Consider the following 15501-nt stretch of genomic DNA (forward strand, 5'->3'; position numbering starts at 1 on the left):
TTTGGCCTTTATTCCCATTATTTTTGGCTTTGCCCCAATTTCTTGTATTTGGAAGTTGAGAGGTAGTAAGAGTGACCTGAATATACTGTAGAAAATGGTTTTCATTGTATATATGTAAATACATCCACGTATGTATTATGTATGCCCAGTGCTGTTGTAATTTTGAGTTGTGAACAATAGTAGATGCAGTTTATGATGTTTGGGGCTAAAGTACATGATTGTGAAGGGGAGTCATCGAATACTTGTGGAGCTGAATGCTATAGGTAGGGTGGGTTGAAGGTGAGGTGCTGTCCTGGATTGGAGTGCGATGACATTATAGTAGAGATGCCAGACAAGCCATACGAGTTAGATGTACAGTTGCTGCAAGTTAAGCAGCTGCTTAAATTATATGAAAGACTAGTGACCGTAGGGTTTGTGTGTGTGTGTGTGTGTGTGTGTGTGTGTGTGTGTGTGTGTGTGTGTGTGTGTGTGTGTGTGTGTGTATATCTGAGGTTTATGTCAAGATTGGATATGGGAAAGAGCTACTATGTAGCCAGTGCTGGAAGATTTTATTTTTTTTTTCTTAGCTCTTTTGGTGGAGGAGAGGATCAAACTTTGGGATTGTCCAGGTCACCAGTTGCCCCAGCTATAGCATTTAATCCTTCATTGGACAGACGTACTTTGACTTTCTAGTCCAAAAGCTTCATATTATATTTCTAAATGCTGAAGTTTTCACCAGCTTAGTTTTCTACTAAATTATATGTTTTAACTTCTTATTCATCAGCAAGTGAAGCAACATAGCCAGTGATTTGTTAATTTATTTTTCTTGCATTTTACAAATTGTTTTAAGTGTGAAGCAATCTACGCTAGGAACTAGTTGACTTATTAGCAGAGTGGTGCTGTGTGGATTCAAAGATGAGTGTACTGGGGGGGGGGGTGATTACAAACATTACCAACTCTAGTATGTGTGAAACAAGGTTGAGTCCAGATCATAAACAGGATGACATTGACAGCAGCAGAACATGGGTGTAGCTTTGTTTTTAAGTTGTTTGTTATTTAACACTTTTAGTGCATCATGTTAACCATGCAAGTCCAATTTGGCTGATTATGATTTCGGTAGAGAACAAGGAAGAAACATTTGCTTAAATTAATTTATTTTAGTATTTTTTGATCACCCAGGCAGAAAGAGTTCAGAAGTGGTTTGGATGCTGAATACAGGGAATAGAATATTAATGTACAAACTGCTTGGCAAAGCAAGATTTGTTTATAGCATTATTAATCAGCATTAAACCAAGTAAATTGCTTAATCATGCCTTCTTTGCCATATACAATATCATATTGCACCGTCTAAACACTTACTGAAAACATAGGAGTTAGTTTATGCTGTCTTTGATGTAGTCTTAAAACTACTGACTGTACTGCCATTACTGGGAGTGGTGACATTTTGTATTAGCTAGTTTAGGGAGAATGGGGTGGCTGCCAGGCTGTAGACCATTAAGGGGCATAATCACTACTGGGTAAGAGATGTTGATTGGTCTTTGAAAGTCTGAGGTGGAAGAGTTTGTTTGGGAGTGCATTATTGTTTGCTATTTAAGTAGATGTAATATTAATCACAGCTGGTTCAGTGATTTGTTAGCAGTGTGCATGTGTTTTTAGGAACTGCCGCAAGCAGCTAATGTCGCAATTTGTGAAAGAGTTATTAGCTAGCAACAAAAACTCTTTCATAGAGGATTTTTTTACCTGAACTCTGGGCTGAGGTGAGCATGCCAAATTGGGGGAATTGCCCAGTGTGGCAACTAATATAGTTACAGCTTGGTTTGACAGTGGGGACTATAGTGTTTGGATGGAATTCATAAAATGGGTATGCAGCTTCATATGGTGTGTGATTAAGACCACATACCGGAATCCTTCTTCTGTTATTAACTTGCCCTTCTACCTGGATTTCACACTATCTACGGTTGCAGTGGTGCATGTGTGGAGGAGTTCAGGTTAACACATGTATGTACACTTGTGTATGTACACTTGTTTTTTCCACATTACTAAAAATTCTAAACATATGAATTGTGGAGAGCAATGAGCAATGTGTAAGGGCCTCTGCAAATTAGGGAGCTGAAATGGTAGACGGCTAGAAGAGAAATCAACATAGACATCTTGATAGCTGTAACTGTTACTGTGTTTGGTGGAACATTGCCGGGCATTAATGTAAATCACTATACAAATGCTTGGAATGCATTTGTCATCTCTAAATTAGGACAGTAATCACCTAAATAAAATCAAAAAGTGACTGGTTGCCCAGACATACCCATGCTACCGTGCTCTTATTAGCTGGAGCCAACACAACAACTGAGTCCCTGTTTATAGTAATATACTAAGCAGCCCATGTCTGCATATTTGTCAAATGTGGCAAAAAGTATTCATGTTGCCTTATAAGTAGAAAATATTATGTGAGAAGTAATGACAAACTAGTGGTATATGAAAAAAGGCTAAAAATAAATGCAAAGAAGTGGAGTACTGTCATTTCTGTCTGTCTTTTCAAGACACCTAATAAAAGTCTGAATCAAACTAGGTATAGATTCAGTCTCTAGGTTGATTGATACTCTCATTTTGTTTTCTATAAATTGCCGTAATGAGTGTATAAACAACCATCATGACTATTATCAAAACTACATAAAAGAGAGTTTAGTGGTTTAATACCCTTATTTTCAATAACCTGATACCAGAATATGAAATTATTTTCCTTTAATTTTTGCATCGCATTGATGTTGAAAGAATCTAGGCAATCAGGGGAGTATGCTATAGGGAATATATGAAATAGAAATTGTTTAATGTTGTAATTACAATCAGTTATATTTTTAAAGTTATTAACTAGTTGATTAATGCCATAAGAAAAATGATCAAACTTCTTATTAAATAAACAAAATTCATTTAAAAGCCAATGAACTCTACTTATTCCATATTGTTCCTTAAATTGATTTTCTGTAGTTCTGACATCAGTTATATGAATCTCATGTATTGTTTTCTAGCCAGATATATAGGTAGGTGTGATCCAATGTAATATTACATTAATTATAACTGATTTGGAATAAAGATTTAAGCTAGGGAATATTACTATTCCAAGCTCTAATGTGCCATTTATATGCAATCCTAAGTTTTAAGGGGAACCATAAAATTTTAAGTAGCATGGAATCTAATTTTTTAAATAAGTTTTTGGAAGGGGTAGTATCAATGACTGTATATAAAACAAAATTTTAGGTAAAATTATCATTTTAATTAAAGAGAGCCTATCCTCCATTGTGAAGAACATTTTATTCAATCTTTTCATTAGTTCACTAACGGTGGTTATTAAATTTTTGTAGTTTAGATTAACAGATTCTTTCCATGTACTTTTTATACTAACACCCAAATATTCTACTACATCATTCTCCCAATTAAACAGGCTATTCTCTCTTAGTTTTTTTTTTATCTTTTTGTTAATTAGTAATGGTTTGGATTCATTATGATTAAATTTAAGCCCAGAAATTCTTTCAAACTTGCTTAAGGTATTCATAACATCCTGCAAAGAACCATCAGTATCACCCAATGTTAACAACATACCATCAGCAAATAATTGTATCTTAGGACAATAGTCCTTATTAATTTGGAAACCTTTTATATTTTGCTTGTTTCTGATATATGTATCAAAAGGTTCCATTGAAAGAGCAAACAATAATGGTGACAAAGGATAACCTTGTCTAGTTCACTTGAGGATTTCTAGTGGTGAAGATAGACATGATCTGATTTTCACATAAGCTTGTGCCGCAGTATAAATTTTCATTAATAAGTTGACAAAATATGAGGAGAATTCAAAACCAATCAGAATTCTTTGTAGATAAGACCGACTATTAGAATCAAAAGCCTTTTCTATGTCTAGGCTGATAATAGTTGTTTTTTGTATTTGCATGCTATGTCTATTAATGATAGTAATTTAATAATGTTATTTTGCACTTTTCTATAAAGAATGAACCCTGTCTGATCATAATGTATTAGATTAGGTAATATTTTCTTTATGCTATTAGCTAATATTGTCATGAACATTTTATAATCAGTGTTTAGTAACAAAACTAGCCTATATGAATCACAAGATTTGGGGTCCTTACCTTGTTTTAATATGGGGGCGATAATTGAGTATTTCCACGATGGGGTGTTATACATTTTTGCTTAATCATAGTAAAGGCGCTCATTATTTTCTTTACTATATAGGAAAAATCTTACATAGTTCAGGAATTATTCCATCCAGTCCTGGAGCTTTATTATCTTTTACATTTTTTATTTGATCCTTCTGTTAGTGTTATTTGTTTATTTAAAATGTTATTTTGTTGCATTGACAACTTAGTAGTTATATTTTCATTATCTCAATCCAAAAGTGGTGTGTTATTATTTATATCTTTATAGTAGTTTTTGAACACTTCTAATATGCCCATTAAGTTAGATGTACTCTTAACTGAACCATCACTTTTATATTTAATCTCATTAATAAGATTTTGATTGTTTATTTTTTTGGATCTTACTGCTATTTTATGTAGATATTTGGGATTTACAGCATAAGACTGTAATTTCATTTTTTCCAAGTTTATGGCTACCTTATGATTCAGAACTTCTAAGTATTTTTGATTTAACTTAGTAATTTCGTTATGTGCTACTTTATTTGGTTGTACGTCCATTTTTATCTTGTCTATGTTTTTGTAAGTCTAAAAGTTCTTTGGCCCACTCTCTCCTTTTTTAGGGTACTAAGATTTTATTCTACCATATATATAAACTTTAAAGGTGTCCCATAGTATATTATCAGTCACTTCACCATTATCATTTGGTTCTATAAACATGCCTATTTCTTTCATTATCCATTCCCTAAAGTCATTTAACTTAGTTATGTAAGCAGGAATTTTCTGTAGAAATCTTAAATCATCTGTATGTGTAGTTAATATAAAGTTTATAGCATTATGGTCCGAAAGTGGGCAAGTCATTATAGATACGTCACTTATTTTAGAGTATGAGGGGACCATTTCTAAAGAAGACCAGATATAGGTACTTACTAGGCTGTTGAACTTTACAGATCTTAAGAAGCCCTGCTTTACCTTCCTGTGGTAGCTTTTAGCCCTTATATTTTGCTTACAAATAACCCAGAGATACGCTGAGAAGGATGTGTTGGGACATTTACATGTTTCCTCTGTCCATGAAAGACAGGGGTGATAATTTGAGGGTGATTTTGTGGTTATCCATCCGTTTATCCAAATTCTATTTGAATAGAGTAAGACAAGTACTTTGCTTTATGTGGAGTGGAAGAAGATTCCATAGAAGTGGTATTCTGTGTGATATATGTCTGTCGCTCCAATATTTCTGTTTATTTTACAAAAAAGAGATTGAGATCCCTTGAGTGGGTGTTGATATCATTGGACTTGCAAATGTGTAATAAGTCTGATAGAACGGGGTCTTTTAAAGTTCTATGTGCAAAGCAGAGGTTGCCACTCTGTAGTCTGTTTAATACTGAGAAGAGAGATAAGGCTTTGTAATGGTCTGCATAGTTTTTACAATTTAGGCCCTTGATTTTTTTTTTTGTGAGGAAATCATTGTGGTCAGTCCAATTATAACAATTGTTTGGACAGATAAATTTCAAAAGGAGCATGGAACTCAATGACTGGTCTAATAAGTACTGAATACAGTTGAGAAATTCCATCCCGAGAAATGGATGTAATACAATTAGGTATAAGCTGTGAAATGAAAAAGGACTTACAACAGTGGATAAATGATGATCAAATTATTGTCAACATAGTTCTCAGATCCCTAACTACAGGATCAGTTTTCAGCTGTATGTTGTCAATGTGATAGTTAAAAGGGGAGTCATGTTTGCTGAAGGATACAATTATACACCTCTTGGCGTTTTGTTTCAGCCCATGGTTTTGATACCAGCAATTTGTTTGGGACAGGCTCCTATTGGAGGATCTTAGCATCTCTTGTGTAGTTTATGATGGCCACAAGTTTGCAGTCATCTGCAGACTTGGTCAGCCACAAACCTTTAACATTAGCTTTGACCTCTGAGAAGTAAATGCCAAAGAGGAGTGGCCCATGGACTGAACGCTGCAGTACATTGCTAGTGAAAGGTCTTTTGCAAGAGGTAGAGCCCCCACAGTGTAACTTTCTGTGTTCTGTTTGTGAGACATTTTGCTATTCAATGAGTTACACATGGATTGACATTTGGCTAGGAGAGTTTATTTATAATATTGAGTGTGGTATGGTGTTGAATGCCTTTGTGAAGTCTAGATATGCAGTGAGCACTGTTTTATCTAATCCATTGTTTCAGTAATTTTTTTGAAGACGTAGACCAGGTCAAATAGGCAGGACCTGCCCTTAATGAATCTGAACTGGGATGGGTCAAGCGTCTGTAGGTTACCTACATTGTTATATATTAATTCCATAATGGTCCTTTCCATAGCCTACAGGTGACACTGGTCAGGTTTATGAGTCTAGAATTATTTGGGTCCATTGAAGACCCTCCTTTGTGCAATGGAATGATTGCTGTTGTTCTCCAGTCATCCAGCACAAAGCCTGTTTTGAAGCTGATAATTCAGTATGGGATCAGACAAGTTATGTTTCAGGCAGCCTTATATGTTATCTGGCTCCATAGATGTGTTCTTGACCTTAGATAGTGCCTTGAGGATTTGTTCTTTGGAGATTTTAGTGAAGGGTGTATGTGTGGGTATGAATATTGGAAGGGAGTGAGGGGAGTGATGTTTGAGTTAAGTTTGTCCACTTGTAAATTGTCTTTCTCCTCTGGATCTGAGTATGTGGTATCATTTGCTATTAGCTCTGCACATTGTTTTTGACGCTTTTGATGTAATTAAAGAAGGATTTGTGCATGGACATTTGGTTGAATTGATCAGGAACTGGATGGAGTTCCTTGGTTAGTTTAACAAGAGCACTGTTGGCATCCTAAGAGTTAGTTTTATTTTTGAGTGTCCAAAAGAACTGGACCAAAGCAAGGACACCAGAATAAGTATTATTTAGTGTGAAAATGTTAATAAATAAACATCCAAAATACTTTGAAAAACACATTATAGTAATGTAAATATATTTTAAAAGAGATAATAAAGTATTCAAGTTTGCCCCAAACAAATTATAATTTAGCAGATCTTAATTTTAATAAAGGAAGCAAGGAAATATGGTCATTATGACCTGGATGTTTATTGAAATATTCCTGGATACCTGGACTGAGTATTTCTGATGCCATTAGACTTGCTGATGTTCAGTAGGTCCATCTGTATTAGGTTGGAAGATGCCTTGTAGGCCAGGCATGTCACCTCTAAGCACTCTGTAGGATACTGAGTATAGTGATAAATCTTTGAGGTGATCCATGCAAGACCAATTGTTTAGGACTTGTATCCTTTTAGTAAGGTATCTCTGTGGATATTCTAAGTGTTGCATAGGTCTGGACATATACATGCCAAAGTGGGCATTATACAAAATGATTGACTCAATGAGGGCTTTGTAAAGGGTGACTTTAACATCTCTAGATGTAGTCACAATCAATTTGTTTATAAGCTGGGCAATATAGAAAGACTTTCTTATGACTCTGGGCACATGTTGGTCAAAAGTTAATTCACTGTACACACAAGTTCCCAAATGCCAAACAATTGGGTCAGTTCTCAGGGGGCATTGTCAATTTGGCAGTTCCCTGGAGTAGATGACTTCCCATAGGATATGATAATGTATTTCTTGGAGTTTAGTTTCAGTTCATGATTCTGGCACCAGTTAATGTTTGGGACAAACCTTCTTGCATGATGTTTAAGTCATTTGGGGATTCAATAACTGCTCCTAGCTTGCAGTCATCTCAAACTTAGTCAGCCAAAGCCCTTTGGTATTTCCTTTTACTTTTGAGATGTATATGCCAAACAGAAAAAGTCTCAGCACTGAACCCTGGGGGACTCCATTGGTGACTGGTCTCTTCCCCTGTTTTGATCTCCTGCATCCTGTGAGCAAGCACACATGTGTGCATTCTTTGATTCACCTTCCTGATTGTATTAACCTAATTGTATTAAATTATATTCCTTGTATAATACAGTACCACTTGTCAGAATGTGTTTTTAAATTTGTAGTTTGGAACAGTCTTCTAGTAAGCAATGAAACAAAATGTACGAACAAATGACAAAATTACTCATTTCAGAAAATTTCAACCATAAAAGGCCACTCAAACTTCTGTCATTACAATCCACCAATATCAATAAATATGCAAAATCTCTGCAGAAGTAAGTCATCTAAATAATTCCACATTAAAGGGATCTGTAACTAATGAAGAGGTTGCTGCTAGCAAACAACTTTATATTTCATTGTTTCATCTACAAATAAAGTGCCTGTTGCCCTTGAAGAATAATTTGCCTGTGCTACATTAAAAAAAATGATAAGCTAGTAATTTTGCAATGGGGAATGGATGGCAAAATGATAACAGAAACATAGTTACTAGGTAACTCCTCCCAAGGAGGACATTCATAGGACTGCAGCATCAACTCCCTTTAAAGTACAACACAGTACAGTATCAGTGATCCATCTGCATACTGTGGGAGTAGTACCCACAGCCTTCTGCATCAAAGCAAGTATACTACCTGTTGTAATACTAACAATGCAAACAACTTAGCATAAGTAGCACTAAACTTCTTTCCCCCTGAAGCTCGCAGCTCTTTGTAAAATCCACTTGACACTCAACTAAATCTCTCAACTTTGTAGCACAAGAAATCTGGAAAAAGCTAGCATTTATTTGGGAGGGGGCAAATGCCCCAAACCAGGGACACATTTTTATTGCTTGTATAATCTTAGAAAGTTGTTAAAATAAAGTGTTTTGTGTTACCGCGTGTTTCCTGAAAGATAGGAAGACTTAAAGGGTTATCATTATTTAGTGAATTCATTTCTCACTGATTTGCCAGAAAACCACAAATTTTAAGAGGAACAGACCAAAAGTATGAGCCAAATATACTGTGAAAATCTGAACAGTTGAGAGCTATGGACTCAACTCCCTGAATCACAAGTGGTGGTATGGGAAGAGAATTCAGACTCTTGTTTGAGCCTGAGTAACACTAACCACCAGGTATACCTAACTGGGGAATTTTACACACACACACACACACACACACACACACACACACACACACACACACACACACACACACACACACACACACACACACATTCCTGCAAATAAAAGAACAAAACTCTCCTTACCAGCATGACTCTGGCAGCACCAGCAGAACAGCGACAATATAACTGTTGTAACACAGAGCAATAAGAGAACAAGAACAGCTAGTTTAGTTAGTTTAACGTCTGTAAGCAAATCCATGTTAGCGTGAAAACTCCACTTCATTAATTTTTCCCGACAGGTCTTGCAGCTGTAAAAGTGGGGGGCTCACCCCCCCTCCCGGCTCTAGGGTTCAGGTGCCCATGTTTAACTCGTTCACATAGGAGTGGGTTCCTAGGGTGTCAGCTAGCCACCACAGTTCAAGAAGCTTTCTTCCACAGGAAATAATTGGTATCTTGATCTATTTCTAAGGTTTTCTACTCCGACTTTAGTCACTACGAGGGAGTACCTCAGGATTTCAGGTCTCATGGCATTTATGATTCCCATGATAACCTGGCAAGTCTCCACATGAGAAAATACAAGGATATCTGTAATCTCGCTGGTCCTAGTATCAACATTCTTTGTCTTTTCAAACCCCGTTGATAAGGTTTGTCAGAAGAGAAATCACTTGGTGGAGACAGCAAATATCCCCTAAATCCAGGTCTCCCTTTCTCCCTCCCTGCTCCAAAGCAGTCATTCAGCACAGATGCTTTGGACTTTGCTTGGAGAGCAGTTGCAGGAGGTGTGTAGGACACCATGGACAGATGCTAGCATATAAATATAAAAGAGATGCTTGTCCTGATTAAGGCATTTAACTATATGAATCATCTTTGGTCCCCTGGACCTCTACAAGTTGTAGCAGACAATAGCACAGTCATGTGGTACATCAGTAAGCAAGGGGGATCCAGGTCATACCCCTTTGCAGACTAGCCATGGTAGCTTGTGATGTAGCTTCACAGTACAATCTCACTCTACATGTATCCTACATTCCATCAGAACAAAACTGTGGTAGACAAACTGAGCAGGACAAGGGCAGACCCTTACAAATGGAAACTAGATTAAGGGGTCTTCCAAGATTTGATCCATCTGTGGAGAGCTCCTCAAGTATAGACCTTTATGCCTCCTCTGTAAACTATCACCTGGCAAGATTCTGCTCCAGGACTCCATGAAAGAAGGACTAGTAGATGCCTTTTCCTTTTCTTTCCTTGGCTTGGACAGGAATGTTTCTGTATGCTTTTCCACCCATTCGACTGATATTCAGGGTACATCTAAAGATTCACAAGACATCCCACAAGACCATTGTGGTGATTCCCTTCTGGCCCAGGCAACAGTGGTTCTCCCTTCTTTTGGAAATTGTCAGCAGAAGTTACCACAAGCTTCCTTACAGAATGGATCTACTCACCCAAAATCGGGGGGGGGGGGGGGGTTTGATACACCCTGACCCTAATCAACTTCAACTGACTGCCTAGATGATAAGGTTTTAATTTCATTTAGGCACCTGTTTACCAAGGATGTGTGTCAGGTATTACTAGAGGCTAGAAAGCCTGCTACTAGAAAATCATATATTAGCAAATGGAAAAACATTTTTAGTTGGTGCAAACAACATAACCTGCACCCATTCTCGTCTAGTGCTTCTATGATTTTGCAGTATTTGTATGAGTTACTGTCCTATGGCCTTTCTTATTTGTCCATCAAGGTTAATTTATCAGTTATTTCAGTATGTTTGCCCATGGATCCTCCTATTTTAATGCATTGTGATGTTAAAATGTTTTTGAAAGGGGTTTTGCATAAGAGGCCTCCAATATAACCGGTACACCCTCCTTGGAATCTTGATTTTGTATTAAAAAGCTAAATTTGCTCCATTTGAACCAGTTACTCTGTCTGATCTGGTGTTCTTAACATTGAAAACTGTTTTACTGATTGCTATAACCCCTGCAAGGAGAGTATCTGAGTTTCAAGCTCTTAAGGTGAGTCAGCCTTATCTCATTTTTCAGAGAGATAGGATTTTTTTGATACCTAATCCTAGTGGTACCTGATGTTACTTTAAGCCAAACAATACATCTTCCCATTTCCTTTCCTGAACCTAAAAATGAGGGGGAATGACAGTCCATACCTTAGATGTACACAGACAACTCGGGTACTATCTTGATAGAACCAAATCTAATTGTTATTTTCTTGTGAAGGTAAGAAAAAGAGACAACCTGTGGCAAAACAGACTATTTCCAAATGGTTGTAAAAAGCTATCACCTTTAATTATACTCACCACAACAATACTATTCCAGTCAGGGTCAAGGCCCACTGTACCAGGACCTTGGCTTCATCTATGGCATTTTGGAAAGTGTTGGATTCTAGAAGCAGCAACTTGGTCTTCTAGACATACTTTCACTAGACATTACAAGCTTGAATCCTTCTGTAGGTTTAGATCAGGCTTTACTAGGACCATTCTGCAGGGGCTCCTTATAGGTTCATAGATAGGTACTAGGCTATCGGCCCAAGGGCCTAAGTAAGCCTAGCCAACAAGGTTAATTTCCTGTACTCCTGTCCAGCAGAGCCACAGAAGTGATCCTTGGGGTGTATTTGCTATTTCCCATCCACTCATCAAGAATTTTCTTGAAGAGTGCTAATGAGGAACGTTGCTTGACATAGATGGGTAGCTTGTTCCAGAGTATAGGAAGTCTCTGGGACAGGAATCTATTCCTCCAGCATGTCCTGTTTATTGTGGTGACAAAGTTTAGGTCCCTAGAGCGTGTAGCTCGGAGGGATTGGGATTTCATTAGGTGTAGCATGTCCAACAGCTCTGGGTTTAACATAGCTTTATATGTTAGGCAGAGATCTCCTCGGAGTAGGCGATATGCTACAGAGTAAAGCTGGAGTTTTTTGAGACGGTTAGTGTAGGGCATCTGTTTGAGGCCAGTAATCCTCTTTGTGAGGTAGTTCTGTGGCCTTTCCAGCTGCTGCAGATGTCTTGTGAGGAACATTCCAAAAGGGGAGATGTATTCTATAATGGATCTAATGAGTGCCGAGTAGAGGGGAACAATGACCTCTTTTTTTCCTGGATGAGAACCCTTTTGGTTGGTCTGCCACACAGAATAATTTCTTGACTACTGTGGCAATGTGATTATCAAAGGTGAGACTACTGTCCACCTGGGTCTCAAGGTCTCTTATCACACATTCGACATTAAGTAGTCTGCCGTTTATGTGGTAGTTCATGGGTACACAGTTTTTACCAAAGGGGATGACAATGTACTTTTTGGTATTGAGCTTGAAGCCATGCCTCTGACACCAGGCATCTGTCTCAGTGAGGCCCTTCTGTAGGATGTCCACATCATGTGGGGACTCGACTGTGGCTCCTAGTTTGCAGTCATCTGCAAACTTCATTAGTCAGAGGCCTTCTGTGTTAGCCTGTACTTCAGAGAAGTAGATACCAAACAGGAGAGGTCCCATGACTGAACCCTGTGGTTCTCCACTTGTCACTGGTTTGAGGTCAGATTTGGAGTCTGCAACTTTTACAGTGTGGGTTATGTCAATGAGCCATTTGACAACCCATCTTGTGACGTAGGGATTTATACCTAGTTTAGTGAGTTTAGCTATAATTCCAGAATGGGGGATGGTGTCAAAAACCTTGACGAGGTCAAGATAGGCTGTGTGAACCACCTTACCCTCGTCTACGGCTTTGGTGACTGCCTCAAAGAAATCGATCAGGTTCAGAAAGCATGATCTGCCTTTCACAAACCCAATCTGGGTGGGGTCCAGAGTTTGGAGGTTACCAATGTCTTTGTTTATGAGTTCCATGATGATATGTTCCATGGCCTTGTAGACCAGGCTCGTCAAGCTAATAGGGCGATAGTTCCCAGGATCAGTGGTAGCTCCCACTTTGTGGAGTGGGATAATGGTTGCTTTGCACCATTCAGTGGGCACAAAGCCTGATGTGAGACTATGATTGAACATGGTGCTTAGGTGGGGAGCAAGTTCATTCTGAACTTATATAAAATGCAGCCTGGGATGTTGTTCCATGGATGCTGTGTGTATGGTTTTAGAGAGTGCAGCTTTTACCTGCGTAGGTGTGATTACAGGGACTCTGCATTCTTCCTGAATAGATATGGGCCCTTTAGGGGGTGAGAGGGGGGATAAAGTTAGCACTGAACCTATCTGCCAGGATGTTGGCAGTATCAGTTGGTTCTGTAATTTTCGTGCCGTTTTGCTGTAACTCAGAGCAGATCTGGGTATTCCCATTGAGATTCTTGACAAAGCTATAGAATGCTTTGTGGATGCCCTTAGAATCAGTGTCAATTTTGTTTTCATAGCTAGCTTTGGAGGATCTTATAAGGGGTCTCAGCTTCTTACTGAAGGTGACCAGGGAGCTCCTTCACTTATTGGATTTTACTCTCTTTTGCAACACTTTCTTCCTTCTGTTGTAGGGATTGTTTATGGCAGGGGACCACCAGATTGGCTTCCTTTTTTTTGGAGGATAGCGTCTTGGTCCTGTTTGGGATAGCACGATCCATGCATTCATGTCATGTAAATGCTTATAGAGTGCATTTGTGTAGGATTCAGCAGTCGTGACTGTATTGTCCATCTGCTTGGGTGTCATGAAGTTCGTCACTTCTGTCTTAAGAAGCATGAAGTTGGCTTTGGAGAAATATTTTACTGTGGTTTCCTTTTATGGTGAGTGGGGGCGGGATGCAGATATCTAGGGTGATTTAGCTTATGGTTGGATATGACCAACGAGGAGTTGACTTCAGGTGTGGAACACTGGTCACTCATGTTGGTAATGACTAGGTCTAGGATATTGTTGCCCCTGGTGGGGGTGTGGATAAGTTGATCCAGGTCATTGGAATTTATGAATTCCAGAAAGCATTGAGCGAAGGAGTTGGTACATGAGTAGTTTTCCCAGTTAATGGTGGGGGTAGTTGAAATCGCCCATTATTAGGGTGTTTGGTTGAACCCTAATATTGTCCAGTATATCAAGAAAAGAGGAGTGGGAATCCTGGGGAGGGGGTCTATATTATATCATCAAACGCTTAAAAAAGCGAACGATGAATAATCGACCCCATGTAAGCAAAAGCTTACAATCTTGAAAGATCAGAACAGCGATTTTTTTCCATTTTGTTCCAAAAAAAAAAAATTTTGAAAGAATACATAAAGTGCCCCCTACACCCCCCTACTTAAATATACCAAGTCTGTGATCGCACTACAGTGCCGAAAACGGCAAAGTAACTGAAGTGGACAAGCAAATTCTTTCCCTGGGAAATAATTAGCTTAAAAGCCCCTTTGCTATTTTGCCTTTTCGTTGTTTTAAGTTTGACCAAGGCGCATTTGATAGAATGCATCTTCGGTCATCTAATAGGAACCCTCCTGGGGCATGTAGCAAGCTACAATTTGGATTGCAGTTTTGCTCAGAGTTAGTTGCACTTGGATAACCTCAGATGCATTATGCTGCGCAACTAGCATGGAGGTGTGGATATCCTTAATGAATATGGACACACCTCCGCCTTTGGTGTTCTGGTCCAGGTTAGATGGCAAAAAATTGTGGTATAAGTTATAGTCTGGTAATGCAGGGATGCTCTCTAGAGCCTTGAACCAGGTCTCAGTTACTGCACAGATATCAAGGTTCTCCATTTTAAGGAGTGAGTGCATTTTGAGATTTAGACTTCTAGCATTGAGTAGCATTACCCTCAGTTTTTTGCTTGCCTGTTCCTGTTATGGTTGTAAATTTGTCATTTGAACCTTGCCTAAAAAAGGTACTGTAGGGGTGGCAAGAGCCTTAGCCAGTGTCCGGAATCCCAGGGGCGACAGGTGCAGGCCATCTCTGGCAAAGTATTGTGGTCTGTCGGCCATGTCGTCCCAGGCAGATAGATACTGGATCCTCTTAGAATGACACCAGAAGCTTAGCCAGTTGTTGAGGTCATTTTGATCCTTTTCCTTCCACCTTCTAAATGTAGCGAGCTATGGTTGTTTGTCCATATAGCTAAGAATACTGCAGCATTTATCAATATGATAAAAATATTACAATTGTGTTAGTAAACTTACCATAACAGTAGATGTTCAAATGATCACTGCTGCAATATCTGCTTCTTATCTCCACCCTCCTTTTTTGTGCATTGTTTATGCCAGGGTGGGGCCACTTATTTTTTGTTGTTCCCAGCATTTCCATTCAAGGCACAGCCTCCCTTTCTCAGCTGGTGAGAAAGCTCTGAAGGTCTTGGCATACAAACCTGTCTTTTTTGTCAGCTTGGTTCGAGCTGACTAATGGTTTGGGTGTGTGGAATGTACCCTGAAGCTTTCAAAGCTGGATGGCGGTTATATCCTTGACAGGATATAACCCATATAGCTAAGGCTACTGTAGAAGTGGTAATTCAAACATCTGCTATTATGGTAAGTTTACT

General features: G+C 38.5%; 1 protein-coding gene across 1 annotated transcript in view; it reads left to right on the forward strand.

Annotated features, from left to right (window-relative positions):
- Window positions 1–15501, forward strand: part of ANKMY1 (ankyrin repeat and MYND domain containing 1) — a 1970922-nt gene that overhangs the window by 782332 nt on the left and 1173089 nt on the right. The window lies entirely within an intron of this gene.

This window comes from Protopterus annectens, chromosome 4.part1 (assembly GCF_019279795.1).
Source record: "Protopterus annectens isolate FY-2018-M chromosome 4.part1, PAN1.0, whole genome shotgun sequence".
Taxonomy (NCBI): Eukaryota; Metazoa; Chordata; order Ceratodontiformes; family Protopteridae; genus Protopterus; species Protopterus annectens.